The sequence below is a fragment of the Anser anser genome, assembly GCF_964211835.1.
Source record: "Anser anser genome assembly, chromosome: Z".
Lineage (NCBI taxonomy): Eukaryota > Metazoa > Chordata > Aves > Anseriformes > Anatidae > Anser > Anser anser.
Genome location: NC_139723.1, coordinates 55,145,575 through 55,163,754, shown reverse-complemented (window position 1 = coordinate 55,163,754; position 18,180 = coordinate 55,145,575). Strand labels below are relative to the sequence as shown.

At 37.0% G+C, this 18,180-nt stretch overlaps 1 protein-coding gene across 3 annotated transcripts in view; it reads right to left on the bottom strand.

Moving 5' to 3' along the window:
• Positions 1–16,040, bottom strand: part of PTPRD (protein tyrosine phosphatase receptor type D) — a 1,402,037-nt gene extending 1,385,997 nt beyond the window's left edge. For 2 of the 3 annotated variants that reach the window (XR_014576766.1, XR_014576767.1), the window contains exons 1-2: positions 15,344–15,477; positions 14,927–15,034 (exon numbers count right to left, since the gene is read on the bottom strand). The gene's annotated coding sequence lies outside the window, so the exon portion shown is untranslated. Of the gene's footprint in view, positions 1–14,926; positions 15,035–15,343; positions 15,478–15,638 lie in introns of those variants that run through there. The other variant, XR_014576765.1, reaches the window with a different exon arrangement.
• Positions 16,041–18,180: the final 2,140 nt, after the last annotated feature.

Here is an 18,180-nt window from a genome sequence, read left to right as displayed (position 1 = left end):
CTAGAGAACCAGTTCTTAAGTCAGTTACGTATCACAGAAATTAAGTTTGTAAGAGAAACTGTTATCCTATTCAAATACTGTAAGAGGCTCTGGTAGCAATTTCCATAATTAAGGTTATCCTCTTTTTATGGCCATCCTAAAACTGAGCTGATGAGACAGTCTGCTTAAGGAAGACTTTATTCCCTCTCAGTAGTAGCTTCTGCCATTTGCTGTTAATCCTCCTTGGTGACTTTGCAAGCTGAAGAGAATGATTTAACATATATATTAGCACATCTAAAATCCAATTCCTTTGCCAATAAGCCACTTCAGATGCATATTCCATTAATACTTACACTAAGTTTGTATGGCTTTACATTCATATTTTCTTATTTTAAAAGAACAGATTTTTCCCATTTCTGTGTGTTCTCCTGCTCTTCCCTGAAAGCAGTGAATGGATTAGATAAAGATCCAGACTTAAAAATATCCATGTAGGTATTCATTATTATTCACTATTACTCATTGTTTCATTACTTTTTTTTGATTCTCCCCTAGTATGGTATTTAAGAGTTCAGATTATTTTCATGTAGCATTTTATCTAGTACCAAAACAATAATACTTGAATGCAGTCTGGACAGAATATATGAAAGCTTTTTTATACATCCTGTTTCCACTCTGGTCCAGTTCACAGTTTCCTTGCTCTGCACTTCTGAAAATTTTCAGACAATAAACATATATTTAAAAGAAAAAATAAATAAATAAAGCAATATTTTATGGCACTTTCATAATAGTTACAAATTTCCAGGTGCATGGATTACACAGTTCCTAAACAAGAAAACCGGGATCTTTGGTTCTTGAGCTATAATAAATCTTGCACTAGTTCAATTTTGCTGCTGAATACACATGCAAACCTTTGAGAACATGCATACATCTTAAGGTACCGATATAGAACTCTATGGTAGCTGATAGAACTCTATGGTAGCTGATAGAAGTATTTGCTCATAAAAATATTTTACATTAAAATATTTTTCTTATTTTTAAGATAATTTTAAATGAACTAAGTAGTGACATCTTGATTTTCCATCATAAACCAGAAATATATAAATACATAAAAATATCAAATTTTCAATATTCAAGACATCAAATAAAGATAACACATTATTGCACTGTACTGCAAGTGCGGACTATTATATGTCCTACAGCACTACAGGTCAAAGATAGAAGTCCACATAATTATGAATGTTTATATAAGAGTACATATCTACAGTAAACTTTTGCATATTTTTGCTTAATTAATTCAGCAACATGAAAAGTCTTTCTTCCTGAGACAACTTAGTTAAATAACTAAGTCTGTATTAGTGAGCCAAACAACAGGATTTGGAGTAATCCAAGTTGTTGCTAGCAAACAAAAGAGTCTGCAATTTACAACATACCTATCACCATCATTAAAAATAAATAAATAAATACTATTTTTGAATATTTTGAATTTCTATTTCTTGCAATAGGTAATAGATTTTGCTATTAATGTTTATTGACTTGCCTTGAAACATGCATACTCTTGTGATAAAGACAGAAAACACTCAAACTGTGTTAACTTTGACTGACAGTTTACATATTCTAGCTGATGATGAACTTGTGTAAAACAAGCACATGAAAAAGTATTCTTGCTAGAAATGCATTAACAACGCCATCTGGTCCCAGCTTTCCTATTATTATCATGGATGTTAGTATTTTGTAATTTTCATGTTTGCATGCACTATAGTAACTTATGACCTGCATAGTACTTTTTCTTATTTTATATATCATCAGGGCTTGCCACAGCAACTATTTGATTAATATAACACAAATTTGTCAATACTGTTAATTCACAACACTTCTTGAAATCTTTCCAATTATTACATAACAGAAAAAAAAAAAGAAAAAAAAAAGAAAAACAAAACAAACAAGCGTACTATGTATCAGTCTTTTCTAGAAAGCATACATATTAAAAAAAAAAAAAAGTTAGCTTTCTCCAAGCAAAAGATAACTAAGAAACACCACAATAACATAAAATTAAAATGATTAGTACTTAAAATAATTTAGAATACTTAAAATAAATGTTCAGTTTAGAACATGCATCACTGGAATTACAGAAATTAACTCTGTTATTTCAGTAATTCTAACACTCTAATGATGACACCATTGTTTTCAAACACTGTCCTGAAACTGGGCAGCAAGGACAATTATATTTCACTGTAAAAGAGTTTCTCTGAAATGGACACATAGTTGAAGTAACACTCCAATATAATATCTTGGGGAAAAGTACTCTGTTTCTTTTCCATTAGGTTACTCGTGGTGTGTATGAGAATAACTTTCTTTTTCTATGAAGTTTTGTGGATAAAAATTGCTTGTAACTACTGGAATACCACATCAATGTTCATGTTTATAATCACGAGTTTACCACACATCACAAAATCTGCAAGGGGATTAGAGGGCAAGCACTCCTGGAAATACACTATAGAAGAGGTGAGGCAAAGACTGGATGCTTCATCCAGAGCAGGTGGGGAGAATATCCTTTTCTCCAGGTTCCACTCCATTGCTTTCACTGTGAAATCTTTACTGATGAGAGGCACAAAGTGATGCTTGTTAGATGTAGCTTAACAGCTTAGCAGTTCCACACCATTCTACAGCAGGTATGTCTGCTTCATAAAGATGCCCAATCAGGCACTAGCACCATACCTGTTTTTTCATTTACAACTGAAAATGCATAGTCATTCCTCTGTGATCAAGTAAAGGGCTGTGGGATTAAAAGAGATGCATTTTGGAGTTTGGGAAAATATAATCCAATTAACACTTCAGCTCTTGTTCCATTAATGTGTGAACACATCTGTCACACTTGAAACATGGGATTTTTTTCTTTCCTATAACAAGGAATATACACCTATAGAACTGTTTAAACACCTTGTTTTCAGATTTTACTACTTCTCATTCCTACAGGGCTTCATTGGCATAAAAATCAAATTTACGCTTATATACTATCTTCTATTTGGGCATATTAATAGGCAGATGTGTAAACAGAAATGAGTTTTACAAATGGGGAAAAATACATAAAAACCACTTCTGAATAAGGATATCGAGAGAAAGAGAGTTATGCTCACTTTAAACATTGGCTATGGAAAAATAATGCCCTTTCCTCCCAGCACCTAATTCTTTAACTTGTTGGCTCTTCTCAAGCTGCAAATCAAAGGACAAAGTTCAAGAGAAGAAAACTCTATGAGCCTCTCATTACCAACTGCAATCAATGGAAAGATAAACCAACTGACCAGGATAGCTACAAGTTCTTAGAAAAAAAAAAACAAAGCCTAACTTAGTGACTAGATACTGCTTTCATAAAATGGTCATCATATTTCAAACCTTCCAGAGGGAAAAGACCTACATTCTCAGCCGGATCTCAGACTCATCATTTCATTCAGAAAATGATTCCACCAGAAATGTCACCTTGGAAGAGGGCACAAACTTGCCAAGGTACACATGAGTAGCCAGTGATCTCTTGAAGAGGAAATGGATACAGATTTTTAAATCATATATAGATTCTCTGCCTACTGTCTCACAAGGGAAACTTACAGAGTTTTGTCTTATAAAGATGGGTTGCAGAAAGGGATGGACCTGTGTGATGGACCCACTATTTAGACATAAAAGTCTTGCAGAGTGTAGAGGTCATATAGCCCTCTTTTCTCATTTTAAGCCAAGTAGTATGCAAGCAGTACAGTTGTACTTCTTTCTGTCCTCAACGCATTCGCTGCTCATATAAGAAAAAGTTAAAATACCTTCTGATCTCTTGGACAGAACTCAGACATTCACCTTTTTTAAACCGGCAAAATAATGCTGTATGTTAGCTAGTGTTATTAAGACTGATTTCTTAATACAATATCATTGAATTCACAACTGTACTGTTTTCTACCTTAAGAAAGCATATAGATAAATACCACCAGGAATTATTGCTATCTGTAACTGACAAAGACATTCAAAAGGCACTAAGAAAAACTGTGTTGTAGAAGAAAATTAAGGTGTTGCTATACTTTGCAATAACTGTGGTGGTTTTACCTTGCTAGGCAGCTAAACTCCACCACAATCACTCTCTCACTCCCCCTTCTGAGAAGATGAGGGGAAGAAGAAAGGAACAACTCATGGGTTGAGATAAGGATAACTTAATTAAAGGGAAAAATAATTATTAAGAAAAAGTTATTATTAACTACACAATTTAAATAAAGAGAAAAAAAAAAAAGACGTGTGGAAGTGCAGAGGAAAGAAATTACTCTCTGCTTCCCACAAACAAGCGATGCTTGACCACGTCCTTGAAGCAGGGCCTAAACGCATGTAGCCGGTGTTCAGGAGGACAGATGTTTTCACAACGAGAGCCCACCCCTCCCCTCTTCTTCCTTTTTCCACCTTTTATTGCTGAGTGTGACATCACCTGGTATGGAGTAGCCCTTTGGTTTGTTTAGGCCAGCTGCCCTGGTGATGTTCCTTTTTTGCCCACCTCCAGCCTGCTGACTGTGGGAGGGTTAGAGAGAGTCCTGATGTGGTGCCAATATTGCTCAGCAGCGGACACAACACTGGTGTGATACCAGTGCTGTTCTAGCTACAAGTGCAGCACTATATGGGCTGCTTCAGGGAAAGTTAACTCCATCCCAGCCAGAACCAGTACAATAACTTAAAATGTCCAATATGAATATTCAGTATAAATACAACAGACACATGATAATCACTAGATGTTCACACACGTACCAACAAATAAAACCAATAAAAGCTCACATTGCACCATAAAATAAGCTGAACTCATGCTCTATCCAGCACATCTTGCTCAGACACTTACAAGATGAAATATTCTCAGATCATTGTTAACATTATTTTAACAATGACCACATAGTAACTCTTTGGAAATTACCATATCTGCTTATGTGAGAACTGATGGTTAAAAATGTATTTTTAGTTGACAGTGAGATTTAGCTGCTACAGATAAGGAGAAAAGTTACTAGCAGTGAAAATCACTGTGAACATTCTTCTGAGAAGTAACCTTCTCAACTTAGTTCATTCCAAACACCACTAAAAACATATCTTAATTAAAAAAAAAAAAAAAAAGACAAAAAAAGAATAGTGTATTCATTACTAGAATATTTGCAAAGCATTGAATTGTTTTACCTGTTCCTACAATGTCTCTTTATGTACAGGGCAAGAGAAAATCAATGTTCTCTCAAGTTAACAACATGGTCTTGCTCGCAACACATCACAAGACGTCACTATCATTATTATTATCATAATTATTAGACATCTTTATTATCTCTCAACTTTCATCTGAATCACAACTTTCATATGATGCAGGCATAAATGACAATGTATTATGTTACTGTACAACTTTTAGACATGTAGTAAAAATCGCAACTTTGCTTAATTTATTTAATTTTTGTTTTGTTTCCCTAAGCTAATAAAATGTGGAAAACCAGAGAAACACTATAACAGATGTTAAAGTTTGCATGAGCTGGGATATCCTGCTGGGATAGAATATTGCTTGAGGTCATATAAATTAACAAAATTAGATAAAATTATATAGATTAAGTTTTTCTTTGATCCTTTTTTCTGCCTATTAAATTGCTCTATTCTTTGTAGTTATTACAATAACTTTTGAAGATCATTTCATCTTCTGTTTATGGACATTGTTTCTGGGTCAAAAACTGGATCTATTCTCCCTCCATTCTAAAACCTTGGTAGATATGTTACATATAGAGATCTCCACCTGTAAGAGTCGTCTCTCATCTATCCTATCCCCAATACCCTTTATCGAGCAGAACACTTACAATGTCTTTTGCAACGATCTTTTAATGAACATAATATCCAAATAACTACAGCAAGTACATATTCATGTATCTTAAACTTTTTGTCTAAAGCTAATTATGTCAAAAATTAAATCCTAACAGTACTGTTACCATAAGATTTATCACATCAGCTCTGCTTACAGTCCAAAATCAATATCCCTGACCTCAGAAGAAAACATTATTGCCAGTAATCTTTACTGGTTGCATAATGGTCAAGATGTCAATAATACAGAAACAGAAAACACACCTCACCTCAGCATAACTATATTACACAGATCCCTAAGTCCATCTTTCCTTTCCAAGAAATAGAAAAAGGTGACCTATCAAAGCAGCAAATAACAATAATAATAAAAATATTATTCAGCTGTTTTCAAGTTTTGCAGTGCTGTGGTACCTTGTCTCAGAGGCACCAACAGTAAAATACACAAGTTGATTCTGTGGCTTGAGTATAGTTAGTAGCATAAGCTTTTGGACTTCATGAATCTCTGTATAACCTATGAATAATGGAATAAAATAAGCAAATAAACAAAAACAAACAAAAAAAAAACAACAAAAAAAATATAAGCTAGTTTCAGAATATGAAGGCAAGAATAATGTCATTTCAGATGCACACACAGATGCATTTATGCATGAGCACCCTTTCCTGATTTCCAGGAAGTCTCCAAGATATAATTAATCAAATTATGCTGATAGTTAAACAAATATGTTGATAAAGTGAGGAGCTCTATTAAATTCATGTATTATTAGCAAGACACACACACACACAAAAATCCTTATCTTCAGAAAGGGAAAAGAGGAACAACAAAGTTCTAGATAAAACATCAAAATATGGATATGAACAATTCATGTGCAATTTTGTCTGTTCTTGGTTTTCTGAAATACCTATGTAGGTATCAGTTAATTCTTCATGCCTCACCCCACATTAGGAAACATCTGCTATTTGCATAACCTGGAGAACTATCTCAATTTCATCAGTTCTAGAAAAAGGGAATTGGTAAGAACGCCTATCATACCCTACTTAAGAGTCCCACAAATTCTTATCTATGTAAAAATTATCCTCATAATATGTGAGAAGGAATAGAAAGCCCAGATATGAGCTGACTTCAAAATACTTAATCCATGTTCCAGTCTTCTGCAAAAAAGACTATGAAAGCAGGGAACGTGAGGAACCTAGGGAAAATGAGAAAAGCTGGCCTCCATAAGGAACAAAGGTGATCCTGAGCACAAATAAGTTTGGATACTTTCTAATTTACGATCCTATATTCAATCAATAACAATGATTTATAATTCAATAATTTCATCCAGAGACTTCCTTTCCACACCTATAGAAACCTGTGAAAATCTACAGCTGATAACGAAAAATGGGTGCTGCACACAGTGCAAGTTGCTACTGTTGTGCCTGATATAAATTTCACGTTTCTATAACAAACCTAGAACAGAAAACAGAATCTACAGGGGATGCTCAAAGGGAAGAGAATGTGAAATAAAAGAAATATTGCATAAGAGAAATGTTGCATTCTTATTCGGTTGGCAGAACACCATAACATATGAAATCCATGATGAATGATTTTATTCTAGAATAGTTTTTAGTATAGATTGCACAGAAAAAAAAAAAAAAAGAAAAAAAGAAAGAAAAAAAACCCACAAACTTCATTACCACTTCATTCCATTCAATGGCATCCTGTAAGGAACATGATTTATGCATTTCTTGCAATTTCATTAAAATAACTAATTGAAAACATACTATAAATGAACGCTATTGGAAGAAAACAATTTGGCCCTACTTCCAAACTATTTCTCTTTTCTTCCAAATAAAACCTATTATATACTGCTGACAAAATCTCAATAAATACATAAATTTTGCAGAAGACCACAGCATGGATAAAGGGAGAATGACTAACAGTATTTGGTTACCCATGCTTGGTGACCTATGTACCTTTTGTTGAAGCTCTGTAGTCTGTATGCTTCCTAGCTGAGGCATTGACAAAACAATCTCCAGCCTTTCGAGATGATCTTAGCTTCACAGGACACCATTTCACAGAGAGAGAAAGATTCACATCAATGATATGGCCCACTTCAAAGCTTGTAAAACTTATTAAAAAAATAAAAAAAAGCCAATGTATTTGTGCAGCTTTTCAAGCCTAGCATTCATTAAAAAAAATGGAAAACTATAATTAAGATGTGTGAAAGAGCCATTTATATGAAGAATGATCAAGTTCAAAGAATAATTGTGCTTAAAACTGCAGAAGTCAATAAGTTATCTAAAGAACAGGTTTTTTGTTGTTTCGATTTGTCCCAAAAGTACTCCAATTGGCATATTAATAATGCTGACCCAATTCTACCAAAGTCTAATTTGAAATTACTGGTATGCTTTGCTGGGCAGACTTCCTTTTGTGAAGGAATACTTGCAGTTAAACAACTTTTCATGATGAGTATGTACAGTGGGAACACAAATCATGTTACAGGCTATGTGTAGTATATTATTAGAAATTCACTTATATTATTTATCTGTTAAAAAATAATAAAAAAAAGCTAATTAAATTTCCTCTAAAGAGGAATTTGTGTATATTCATCAAATATTTCTACTAGCACATGTAGAACACTTCATTAATAATGATTTAATGTTGATCAAGCCCTTCCCAGCACATTCTTCCCACTACAGGAATGTTACAGATCTCAAATCATGCTTCAAGTTTGAATTCTTTAGTACGAACTCTAATGTCCTAGTTATACTGACAGTTAAAGAGTTGGTTTGTACTTCTTCAAATGCATGATAACATTTTCCTGTTATGGTCAAAATCCACAATAACGAGCAGAAAGAGGAAAAAAAAAAAATTACTTCCTTACTTTCCTTCATAGCAAAATCTAGATGAAGAAAAATATTTCATGATACTATAATGATTTCTATGAAGATGGTGTTCCTTATTGTTTTCTATCTCTCTTAAGAGGCCTGGGGATGCCCTCTGTCAACCTCACCGTTACAGTAAAGCAACAAAAAGGAAAGCAACTCATGTAGACATGGACAGCTCCCATGGATTCTCTTATTTGAACCCCTTCCATTTAGAACAGAAGTTACCATTTAGCTTTTCCTAACACCATATCACAGCACCTTCCTTTCAGTTTTAAAGAAAATTTTAAGACTGAGTCAACATATTTTTTCTGTCGTTTTTAAGCAAAGTGAAACTTGATGTGATAGATAGTTTTATGTTCTACCCTAATGGACAGCAATTCAGATACATTGTTTTGTTATTGCCAGAAATTTTATAGCCACTCATCATTGCTCTCCCTTACACATATGTGCAAGTATTGATAGTATGTTGTACTTCATCAGAAATTGAATACAGAAACAGAATTTAAAGTTAATATGAAGTAATGTTTTGGAGTGGATTTTAAAAAAATGTTGTATAAATGTCCTTATATAACTTCTTTTTGAACATCATAAATTTTTAGATTTGAAATTATTATGGTATGTTAGATCCAGTTATAATGTGGAAGGCTGCTTCTTTGCTAAAGACAGAAGAAAACCACTGTGGACTAAAAGAGAACAGAGGAGAATACAGGGCAGAACATGATTTCCTTTACTACTTTAGAAACTGTTCTGTGTACTACAGGGCCTGCGAAGACTGTACGTCTTGTAACACAAGGAAGGATACATTTTAAGAGTGTGAGAAAGAGAATGCATCAAAGCTAAAGCAAAGTTACTTTGGCTTACACACTCCCACGCTGACTGTTAAACTGCTGCATGAGTCCAAAAATTACTTACCTTCCAAACTAGAGTATATGCAATTGTTCTTACGCTGTTACTTCTGCTGCAGTAACCAGAATTACAGCTCCCGAAAGACTGTCTGGTGTACACTTCCAACTTGCTGCCACCAGAGGACCTTTATTCAGGTTGCTCACCTTAAATCAATCATCATAAAGCAATTGTTCTGTCACATTAAGAAGCTCACCAGACAGGAGGTTTCTTGGGCACTCTGGAAATATGAGTTTACCTTATTCACACAGTTTCAGTAATAACCAGAACAGCTAAATAGTCCCACATCCCATTAAACCACAAGTCATCATATTTACAGACTAGGCAATAACCATTGCTGAAGCAGTTTGCTCTCCAACACATCTTTACACTGTGAACAAAAAGCATAAGCATTTAACATTATACCGCTGGGAAGTGTTTGAAATGTTTTGCAAATGAGCTAGCTAATCTAAAACCAAATAAAGAGCCACACCTCGGAGGAAGAGTAATTTCTGGATGACCATCATATACAGTTCTCATTTTTTAAACTCAGGAACAGAGTACAAAGTACCATATGCACCAAAATGTCCACTTTACTTTATGAAAGGCCTTCATGAAACATACTGAATACAGCTTAAACATGCATCCAGATTTTCACACCAAGAGGAGAATTAAGTATCGGAGTGACTGCTGTAGAGAACGCTTTTCTAGATCCAGTGTTTTGAGAAAACAGAGGACTATAATATGAATCTTTCTTTCAACTTGTAAGTACAGGAGTTCATGCTGTTTACAGCTGGAATAAATTTCACACAGTATTCATATAAAATGGGCCTTTTCATATTGCAAACAAACATGATGAAATCCCTTTCTCTAAATACATCTCTAAAACCTTAATTTTACATTTCAGCACAATGTAAGCGCACAATCCACAAAGTGTAATAGTCTTTTAAACAATTTTGAAAGTATTTAAATGCATGCCTGTATTCACAATAAATTTCAAACATATTATTAGTTTGACAAATTTTACATATCTTTTCTGTCTGCTGACAGAAATTTTGTAAAACCAATTTTATAAGCCAGATTCTGCAGTCTCCACTCAGTTAAAAACTTATTCAACTAGAGTGTAAGCTTATGCATTGACAAATACTCCAGTTTTTAGAAGTAATAACAAAGTGGACAGTAAAGAAAAAGAATGCACAAAATAAGATTTCTTGCACAATAGTTTTCAGTTAATATTATTTAATACAATAGAAACATAAATAAGACTATATCTGCAAATATTGGCAACAAATGAAAAAAGATGCAGAATTCAATCCTCATACTGACCATACAAGTAGTAATTTCTCAGCAGATTTCCACTTATTGCTAGTTTTTCTGTTACTGTTTTATACAGAAAATTATTAGAGAAGCTACTAGAACAGAAAAGCTGAAAAACAGGTATCTAAGACTGCTAAGAAAGCTAAAAAAGCCTTTCCATTATGCATTCATTTTGCCTAATCTAACATGCACGTTTCCTTCTCTTAATCTTTATTATTATGATGATCATTTAATTTCTGTTTAAGAATTAATTTATCCATGTCTACTGATTATTTCCTATCAAAATTTTAAATCCATCTGTTTGTTATTAAGTATTTTTCATAGCAATCAAATATTATGTCCACCCCTTGTGACCAATAGGGTCATCACTCTGTTATCACTGTACCATAAAACTAGTTACTAATTTTATCATTTTCTATTAGGATTACATAGACAAATCAGTGAGGTGGAAAGTCTAGAAGAAGGGAAAGCACATAAAAACTCCTTAAGAAACTTCTAGTACTAATGAACTTCTAAAGTAAGTGTGGTAAAAAAAATCAGAAACTTGTATACAACAAATATTTTGGTATTTTGAATTGAAAATATTTCCATAGGCTTTTTTTTTTTTTTTTTAAAGTGCTGTGCTTGTTTCCTCCTCTCCCGCTGGTTTACCAAAAATACTTGTGTCTATTAATGAGGTGAAGAAAAGAAAAAGAAAAAAAAAAAAGGAAAAAAGTGCTTGCTTTTATTGAATACAGATACCACAATTCAATCCTAAATTACAGATCCTCTGCATAAATGCCACTGTTAAATTTATATTTGTTGCTAATGAGATTGTGCTGCTTATGTCTTCAAAATGATACTAAATCAATTGGACTCTAAGTATGTGGGCTTCTTCAGGTTTTCTGTTCTAATGCTAAGAAAAATTTGTACTGATGAAAAGTATCAGTAGCTTTTCCCAAAATGTTGAACTAGCCTGTTTTCCAGTTAAGCCAACGACATCTTAGTATTCCCAACTTCTTACAGTCCTTGGAACCTGTAGTTTCAAGTATTAGCATCCATATGCATAAAAGCTATGAATGCTGCACAACTTCATAAAATAAAGACATGCAAACCAAGCTAATTAAGATGTCTATGTATGATTTTAACCATATCCATCATTTCAAAATAGTTTTTTTTTTGCTGTCAATCATCATGCCTGCTTGTGTATTGGTCAGTTTCTTCAATAAGGCTATATATAACAAGAAATAAAGAGTTTACCATTGTTTTCCATCACAGTTTAACATCACAAAGTTTAATAGCATGCTTGTACACTGAGTGATTAATATTAAAAATAGACAATGACTTTATCAGCCATAAAGTAATGCAGATATGTTGGAGTTTCCTTGTAAGAATTCCTACAATATGCACGCATGAGAAGAATTAATCATACATTCCCTGCAGATTGCTTATATATTTCATCAGACCATTCTCTGATGTGAACAACAATTGCAAAAACACACTACTGCTGCATATGCAACTTTATTCTATCAGCTATAGGCTGTAACTCTCCTCACAGCAAGAGGTCTTTCCTGAAGTCCTCTGTCAATTCTTCTAAATCAGATTGACCTGATTTGACACTTTTCTATATCAACAATTATGATCAAGATCCTACATACATATATAATCAAATATAATGTGTACCAAACTTGACTGCCAGGATTTGATTCAGATCATTTCCCACAACAGCCAGGAATAATTACAGCAAAAGTGGAGTATATGCCAAATCATTTTTCGTACAGATACTGAAGTATTGCCAGGTGATATCCTAAATTTACAGAAAATTCAGAAAATAAATAATAAAGAGTATGCTCCAAAATAATAAAGCCATAAGTATGTTCTGATTCAACATAAATAAAAAATGTAGTTCATATCCGATTAGACAAATATATATTTTTCAACATTGTCAATATTGTAAAAGTAAGTGTAAAAACACTTTATTAGGCACTCAGCATCACATGCTGCATATTTGAGGACCAGCTAGCGTAACACAAAGCTTAAGTTGATAAACTTCTCTGTATACTGTCTCAAAACAGTCCATACAATTTATCTGGATATATTATTTTAATGCTTTGCCCACAACGAGTACAACATAGCAATGAGCCATGTCAAATTGTTACCTTAAAAAAAAAAAAACACTATGCTTTTAGCTGAATGATAAATTCATAGCTCTGAAATAATAATGATAAGATTCCTTACTAAGCTAAGATCATCAGTGGCTTTTTTTTTTCTGTCATAAATGTTACTATAAATTACCCAAAGAGTACTGTGATGCAATACAAAAGTCACCCTGATTCACCACCTCAGAACTTGTAGCCTACGCTTGGTAATTATTCCTAGCTTTAAGTTATAAAAACAACCTTGAAGCAACTCTGAATGCTATCCTTCTGCTACTGCTGATTTTAGTTATAACTGCTTAAGTCACTTTAATTTCCTACGTAAAATTTGTCAGGTTAGTTTGACTACTGTAACATAAAAAAATTTCTTTATTTCACAAATAAAGGCATTTAATTTGACCCTAATAAACTTTCACTCCTGGTGACATTTACTTACTTTGATTGATTTTGAATTATACCTGAAAATGCAGCATTAATTTCACTTTGAGATGCTTAATAAAATGTGTTTTTAAACACGTTTAACTTCTTCTAATGACAGACTAGGTGAAAATTAAAATCATAATGCATTAGATATTAGATTTGTAATTAGAGTGCCCCATTTACTATTCTAGTGTACTGTAAAGTAACCCAAATTTGCCAAGAATTTTTAAAGAGATAAGTTTCTTTCATTGAAATTCAAATCCATATTGTCCTTACAATAGATACAATAACACATGAAGAATTCAAATCCAAGTCCATTTGGCAGGAATAGAAAAAAAAAATGCTGAAATGTTATTGATTCCTTCTGGTACATTCAAAAAAAAAAAAAACCTGACTCAACTATATTTTTACTGACATAACACAAAGGTTTTATTTAGGCACTAGCAAACATGAACAAATATTTACATTGACATACTTCTCATCCTTATTTTCTTTACCTAGGAAACAGTTAACCCCCAACTACTAATACTAGCTGTTTCCTGCAAGAGACACCGCAAATGTCAATAACGGGTCCACTGTCCCAAGAGAAATAATACCTAGAAAAGTTCTCCTCCCCAGATGAAGATATATTTAGTGCTAAATAACACCTAACAGTAGACACTTCATGACATACCTCTATTTGATCTTTGTACCTTCTGTCAGCCCTACTGCTCAGCTCAGTCCTACTGCTCTTGAGCCCCTTTCAAATGAGTTTACCCTTTGGTTTCACTTTTTTATTTTTTTTTGGTCATATATCAAAAAAAGCACCATTAGTACTTTCACAGATGTCCCGTAAAAGCACTTAAAAAGCAGTTCTGTTTCCTGGAACTGTAATACTCATTAGAAGAATTAAATAAAAAAGAAAAAAAAAAGGAAAAAAAAAAGAAAAACACCATACATTCTATACATATAAAACTTCATGAAACAAGCTAACTTCAGAGATCTGGGCTAAAAACTAAAAAATGCTTACACCTGAAAGCACACAGTATTTATAGTCCTCTCACATTTCATCTTATACCAAATGCCCTGTCACCTGGCATTACTTAGTAGGTCACACAGTGCTTTAGACCCCTCCTGAGGATGTATCTCTTTGTCTAGGTTTTGTCTGTAACCTACCACATACCTGTACTCAGACTAAGGTAGACATTACACAATATTTAACATACTCGGTTTCTTGACACAAGCAATCACCTTCAATTATTATTTTTTTTTCTTCATAAAAGATGACCAAACCGCTTTATGCACTTTTCCTACTGGGAACAGTTCAAGTTACTGTGGCCAAGTTCCTCTCTGACCAGACCAGAGCGATTTAAAAGCATAAAACACACATATATATACACACCTATATAAGTGTGTGTGTGTGTGTGTGCATACTCCTGTGTATATAAGCTAAGAAAAGGGTTGAGGAGCGGGAGAACAGAGGGACAGAAACCAAGCATGGAGCATTTACTTACTAATGCTGTCTGCTCGGACCTCTTTGGAAACCTGAAGGAGTCTCCACTTTCCCCTCCTGCCAGTCAGGCGACGGATTGTGCCCCTAGTCCACACAGGCCCAGAAGGAACTGCAAAGAAAGAGAAGCACATGCCACATCAGGCACTTCTGTTTTGGTGGGGTCCAGCGCCGGTGCCGCTCGTTTCTTGGGGGTATCCCGGCTTTCCGAGCAGACTCCTGCAAAAGAGTCATCCTTCCAAAAATTTTTTGTTTTTCCTACCAGTGGTGTTTTTTGGTTTGGTTGTTTTTTGTTATTTTTGTTGTTGCTAGGTTGTTTTGTTTGTTTGGTTGGTTGTTGTTGTTTTAAGACCTCCTGAGGCTTCCGCGCCCTAAAATTTCCTTGGGGGGGGGCTGGCGAAGGGGGGGATAGGGAAGATACCTGCAACTCTCTCCGATGAGGCCGGCAAAGAGAGACCGAGCGAGAGAGAGAGAGAGAGAGAGAGAAAGAGGAAAGAGGGAGGAGAGAGGGAGCGAGGAGGGGTGGGGAAGAGGGAGGAGGGGGCTGCGGGCGGGGCGGGGGGCGGCGGAGCGGCCACCTCCGGGGGCGCGGCAGCGGCCCCAGATCCGCGCCCGGCGCCGCCGGCTGCAGCGGCCCGGGGGGACGGCGAGGATCGGACCGGGAGGCGCGCTCCGCGCCGCGCCTTGTGCAGCCCCCTGCCGCTCCGCCCGCTCACCTGCATTTCCTTAACGAGCCACTTGATGGCTGGCAGCCGCGGCAGACCACGGCCCCGCCGCAACTTTGGCGGCCGCGGAGCCCCGCCGCTCGCGCGGAGATGGGGCTGGTGAGGTGTCGGGGTGCTGCGCCGGGCGGCTGCCCGCGGAACTTTCCGCCCAGCGGCACGGGCACGGGTACGGGCAGGGGCGGAGGGTACGGGGAGGGAGCGGCGGGGGCTGTGCCGGGCCCCGCGTGTGCGCGCCGCGTCCGCGCAGAGAGCCCGGGCACTGTGTGCGCTCCGCCGCCGCCTCCTCCCGGCGCCGCCTCCTCCCACCGCGCTCCCCGGCGTGTGCGAAAGGAGTGAGCGAGCTCCTCGCTATTAATAATAATAAGCCCTATCCCCACCTTCCCCCTCTCCCAGGGAAAACAATTAATAATGCATTAAAATAATGTACCTTTAAAGCCACTGGCTGGCAATAATAAAATAATAATATTACCACCACTTAAGAGATCGCTGCTGTGGATGTGGTGGTGAAGCACGTTTTCCTATCACACGCAAGTGTGAGCGCAAATTACCCTTCTGGTATTCATGAGTCCCTTTCCCCTGCCAGAGCAACTATCATCATCCCCATCAAAGAGAGTCTCTCTCTAAAGCTGAGTGGAGACACTGAATCCCCGGGTGGCTGGTGTGGCTGGACCGCAAGGAGGGCACACACACACACACATACACATACACACACACACCCCTCCTTTCGCACCAAACCAATCTCACCGCTTCTCCTCCTCTTCCTTATATCCGTGGGTTAAGCATTGCGTTTGGCCCTTTTAGTGTTTTCCCTTCCGTTCTTCCCTTGACGATAGTTTGTGTATTTTAAATAAAGATTTCATTCTGCCAACCCGCAGGAAGCTTTTAACAAGATGCAGCTGAGCGTGTCGATATCTTATATCTTTTTACTGCTGCTCCGGCGTGTACATCAACTCCAAACTCATTTCTTTCCTTCTCCGCCTGATACTGTAGCATCTCAGAGACGTCGGCGGCGGCAGCAGCAGCACAGCACTGCTCCCGGGGGGCACTTTTACTTTGCCCTCAAAGTATCTGCCAGCAATGAGAGGCGTCTGAATCCCCACCCCCCTTCGCTACAGCAAAATGCTGGGGTGTTCGATGTAAGATTTCCAGTTTCACTGATAACAGTACAGTCTGGGAGCAGACGGGGTGGGGGTGGGGATTTTCTTTCTGTTTAAAATACAATTCTGTGTGTGCGCTATTTATAATTAAGATTTTTCCAGAAATAGATCCCTTCGAGATTTAATTTACGAAGGTATTTCTAACGCTGGTCAATACTGTCTTCCAAGAGGAACATTTGCAACCATTTGCCTCCCCACAACGATGCGCAAATGCTCTTCACAGACCTTAAACCGTTTATGAAAGACTAGAAAAGGGTGTTGTTTTCTTTTTTCTTTTCATTTTTTTTTTTTGAGGGGGGGAGGGGAGCTGTTTGTTTGTTGGTTTTTGTTTTTTTTTTCCTCTTTGTTTTCTTTTTACGTTTTACTTCATCTGCATTAAAATACAACTTTGCCGGTTACCTCCTATTCATTTCTATTTTTTAAGAGACGCTATTTTTTCTTTTCCCAGTGGGTTGTTTTGAACCAAGGTGATTCTTCCCGCGATACGCGTTTCCTAGCCCTTAGCTGCGCGGTTCCCGCTTGCTGGCCCCCTGCTCCTCCGCCACCGCTGAGCCGTAACCTCCTCTTCATGCCAAGGTTCAAGCACCAGCTTAAACTCAGAGAGGCACCGCACGGGCCTAAGGCTCTGCAAACGCTCAGCGCGGCCAGAGGCCCCTGCGGCTGCCAGAAGAAATCTCCTTCCCGGCCTTAGGGTGCTCAGCGGAGCGCTCCTCTCGCCCGCGGCAGAGCGCGCAGCCCGCGGAGCGCGAAGGACGACGCGGGGCGGCCGAGGGGCTCCGCGGCCCCGGCCGCAGCTGTCCGGGCTCGCCCCGTCGGCGCCGCACGGCAGCAGGTCAGGGGGAGCACCGTGCCTCCGCCCCGAAAAGGGGCTACGCAGGAGCTGCCCCTAGTAAACGTGACAGCGTGGTCAGCTCGCACGTAGTTTCAGCTCCGGGGTTTACCCTACTAACGAAAACATTACCCTTAAATACAGGCGGTGGAGAGCTCCTGATACACCCGGCGTTGAGCATTGCCGGTTTGTCTTTAAGATTCGGCACAGCTAAATTTGACCTGTTTTGAAGCATGGAGATTTAGTGTTCAGAAAAATAAACTGAAAAATACAAAGAGAAAACTTCCCTCCCCACCCCCAAGAAAAAAAAAAAACAATCTTATTATATAAAAAAAAGGAGAGAAGATGTAAAATAAAAAAGGGGAAGTGAAGATTGCATCTATTGTAGAACACACCTTTATTAAGACACAATACAACACAGTGAGAGAGAAATATTTTATCCCAGGGGTGTTTTCTGCTTTGGCAGATTGCTTGTGTGTTGCTTTAATTTACAGCTAAATATGGCATCACTAATGTATTCTTTACTAATGTAAAACTTCTGATTTTA